Genomic DNA, 4,806 nt, shown 5'->3' on the forward strand with positions numbered 1-4,806 from the left:
GAATTAATTTATTATCATATAATTTTTTTTTTAAAATACAAATAATTTTTTTTATATACAAAATACAAATAATCTGATAAGATAATAAGTCAGATACATAATAGTTAAATTCGTCAAATAAACAAAACTATGTGGATTTTTTTTATTTTTAATTGGGCTTATAATATATTCTTTTCTTTTGTTGGTGGAACTGCCCCTGCCCCACTTCCAATTCCATTACCTAGAAAGTGGTCCCCACCGATTATTTTTACATTGAAAGCAAACTCATTCACATTCTGCGGAAATCTCAACTCACCAACTTCTCGATTTCATATATTTGGCCTCGATTACATTATGAATACACTAAAATTAATTATTATTATAAAATATATATTAAAATATAAATATATATTAATAATTAATTTTAATATACAAATAATATTTTTAATTTTGCATTCTTCGCATACAATACAGTTACATTATTTGGATTTGGATGCCTACTCCCACTTCCTGATTTCTCAATACACCTGTAACAATATCATCCCTTCCTTGCTTACTTTTTCCTTCCTCCATATTCTGATTCTATTTGTAGCTCCAATCACCATAAGCAATGCTAGCTGCTGCCGCCACTGCTACTAACAGCATACACACTAAATTCAGTCATGATGCGTTCACAACTTGAAAAAAAATGTCAAATAAGAATAAAATTATTCTATTTTTTAGTGACTTTTAAATATGTAATTGACCTATAAATTAATTTAAGTCTTATTCTTTCTTTTAGCTCTAATTTTTTCTCACCAATTCCAAACACTTGGAGAGGGTTGAGAATCACCATGACACAACTAGCTTAGTGTTAGTGATCATTGGCAAATAAAAAGATAACGAAATTTTTGTTAGAATAAAATATAGTTTTTGTTAATAACGTTTGGGATAACATAAGTTTATTCTTAACATTTTTAAAATCGTCTCAATATTATATGCGGTTAATAATCTGTTAACAGAATTTAGTAGGACAATATTAAAATGATTTAAATAAGATAAAAACATTAGGAACAGGATAATATATTAGAAGAATTATCTGGCCTTTTTTTTTTTGCATAAATTTATGTACTAATCATTCTACAAGTATTTTATGATGATTAAAAATTTTTAAGAGTAAAATTATAAAAGAATAAATTTATTTAGAATAAAAGTAATGTGATTAAGTATAATTTATTTAGATGTGATTAAAAAATAATTGAATAACTATCTACCGTAAAAAAATTGATATTATTGAAGGATAAAATTAAAATTTATTTCTGTGTATCGTTTTTGTCTCTAACGTTTTCGTCCTATTTAAGTCTCCAACGTTTTAAAATCCTCTCAATTTTGTCTCGCCGTCAATTCTGTTGACAGATCTCTAACGGTAGGACAACATTGAGTCAATTTTGAAACGTTAAGGATTTAAATAGGACGAATTAAACGTTAGGAACAACTTTAAAACTTACTCCAAACGTTAAGGACAAAAACAATACTTTACTCCATATTTCTTTCAAAGAGAAAGTAAAAAAAAAATTACTGGTTGGCCGCCCCTTATTGGTTATTGTATAATTTTTTGAAAAGATTCAAATAATGGCAGGTCACTTTTTAAAAATTCCACATATGTATAAAAGAAAAGACAATAAATATGAAAAATAATAATGGTATCAAACAATTGCATAACATTTCATTTAATTTTAGAGAAAAAAAAAATCATAAATGATGCTTGATAATTATCTCAAAAATAATGTGGCTTTCAATAAAAAGAAATACTCTTTTCGACCATGGATCTTTATTTTTATGAGACGAGCTAGATCTTCCGTCAATATTTTTTCTCTGAATTAACGGAATATGCCTACATAGCACGTTAAACTGCTGATTTGTCCATTAAGTGCCACCTAGGATTGACAATTTTTTCAATTTATTTAGATATGATTAAAAAATTATTGAATAATTATATACTGAAAAAATTGATATTATTAAAGAATAAAATTAAAATTTATTTAAATTAAATATTAAAAAAGTATTATATATATATATCATGCTTTTTTTTCTTTTCCAAAAGTTTATCTGGTAGTCGTTCTATTAATATTCTATGATAAGTAAAAATTTTGAATTTTTAATGCAATTCATTCCATTAAAATTTACTTTTATTTTTCTTGATTTGATCATTTCTCTAAGAATAATGTATCGTTTTTGTCCCCAACATTTGATCCTATTTAAGTCGCTAATATTTTCAAATAATACTCAAATATTTATATAAAAAAATAGTGGATAATTAGTTTTTATTTTTGAAAGCCATTTGAAAATAGTGAGAATCTTAATCATTAGAATCATTACGAGTTGAAAAATATAAGTGAATCTAGTGATACTAAATCAGAAGATACTATAAAGACAAAAATAATGACAAACTTTACTCATATCAAATAATCATATAAAAAAAATTAAACAGCATGGCTATAATTGTAGCCACTCAATAAAGATCAAACAGGACATATAAAAAATTCTAACTCTCTCACCTTGCATAACTATGACTAAAATAATCGCTTATCTTCCATTCTTAGTATGAATTTGAGCAAGTACTTGATCTTCCATATCTATGTCCTTGATATTCAGTTCCTAGTTATCTTACAATATATTGGTCTTTTTAACTCAATCAAGTAGCGTATTGCTCTTAAAGATTTACTGGGAGAGGGGTAAGAAACAAAATTTTTTTAATAGTTTATCTATATGGTTTCATTGTATCCATCCTAGCCACTTCAAGTTTTAAAAATAAAAATAATGAAGATGCAATGTTGTTCTATTATTATTTTCAAAAGTTCTTGTTACTGGAAGTTGTGTAATTTTTAGATATTTTTCATTTACTTATGCTACTTATGTGACTCAGGATTGAAATGCCTATGTTAAATCATACAAAAAATTTTATTTGGTTTCTCTTGACATTCTCCTAATTTCTCCTTATTTGAACGGAAAAGAATCTCTTGTTGATATAAACTCTAATGCAACAACGCATGAAAATGATCTTATTTTTCTTAAACATTCTTTTGATATTACTTTAATTTTGGAGGATATTGAACTCAAACAATGTATAAAATTTATGGGAGCTCCTTTCTTTTACTGAAAATTTTTATCTCAAGAGCTTGTTGATCATCTTCCCTTATTGAAGAATTACTTCGATTATCCTGCCTTTAGGACTGTGTTTGTTTACAGAGACAGGACACTGAGACAGAGACACAGAGACATAGAGACACAAAATCGTGTTTGACGGAGGAGATATGGACAGAGACAATGTGTCAAGGGACACTAAATTAGTGTATTTTGTGTCCATCCTGACAGGAAGGACACAGAGACACTAACAAAGAACATAACTTATTTTTTATTTTTTCTTTCATTATTTTTGTTAATTTTTTATAATTATATTTTTTATTATTATATTTTTCGTCTCAAATTTTTTGAATAAAAAAATGAGAATAAATTAGATTTTTATAATTTGTTCTAATTTATCATCAAACAGGATATAAGAACACAAAATTTTGTATCTCTATCATTTATGTCTTGTTCTTAGTGTCTTGTCTTGTCCTATTCTTAGAAACAAACGCACCCTAGGATCCTTTAACGAATGATCATTTTCTGAGTTTTTTAATACACATAAGATGGTTATTATAATGCTTAATGTGGATGTAATAAAAAGACATTATATCATGACATGCAATGATAGTATTTATATTTTAAGAAACATTTAAGATATGACACATATAAAAAAATAGTTTAAAATCCCTATTTACAGTAAAATTCGTAGAAATCCTACATATTTTTCAATGTAAATTAAATAGACATAATTTATTAACAAAGAGAAATTTGTTCTATGGCCATATTTTGTGTGTGTTTTGATGTAGGTATAATTTTTTGGTTAAGAGATATATTTCATTCTTCTAAATACATACATGAGATTAAGATTAAGAATGATTAGAATTTGGTTAGAAGCTGATAGATCATAAACTATTAATAAAAACATACGAGGAACAAATAAATGATGAGTTATGATGATAAAAACATCTTACTTGATCAATAAATTCAATATAAATATCGAGACCGCAGAAGATATGAATCCTATGTAAATATCTGAGTCTATGTTGGCTTTATTGTAGAAAGGAATTTTCTATATTCCTAGTCTCCATAGTTGGTACAGTTCATAGAGCATACCTTCTCAAATAATATATGAATAGAATTTGTAAATAGTTTGGCGAAAAATTTAGAATGAGAGTAAGAAAATGAGAAAAGATAAGGATTTTTTTTTTTATAATAAAATGGAGAAAGTATGCGAATGACAATCTGTAGAGATAAATACTTAGCATTTTTATATAGAAAATGAGAATAAAATGAGAAAGAAAGGATTCAAATAGCTTTTAGGTATGTGTTTATTATGTTATGAAAATCTAACTCACATTTAGATGAAATCTTCAATCTGAATTGTCATTTTGTAAGTCCTATAAATTTTTCTACATTTGGAATCTGGAAATACTTATTAGATAAAAATTTATAGAGAATTGAGTTACCTTTAAAAAGAACTTTAAAAAAGTCAATCGGATAATAGTAGCTTGAGATATATTTATGAAATACTGTTAGTATGTCAGTTTGGTTGATTATAGTGCAATTTTCTACTATAAACTTATAGCAGATTTATCTACCTAATTGAATTTAAATTTGATTTTATACTAAACTCAAAGAATAAAGCCATTTTTTTATCTTTTTATATAGCCAAAAATTATTTAAATCTAATAAATATGGAATTAATTATGATTATATGTC

Source organism: Arachis ipaensis, chromosome B03 (genome assembly GCF_000816755.2).
Source record: "Arachis ipaensis cultivar K30076 chromosome B03, Araip1.1, whole genome shotgun sequence".
Lineage (NCBI taxonomy): Eukaryota > Viridiplantae > Streptophyta > Magnoliopsida > Fabales > Fabaceae > Arachis > Arachis ipaensis.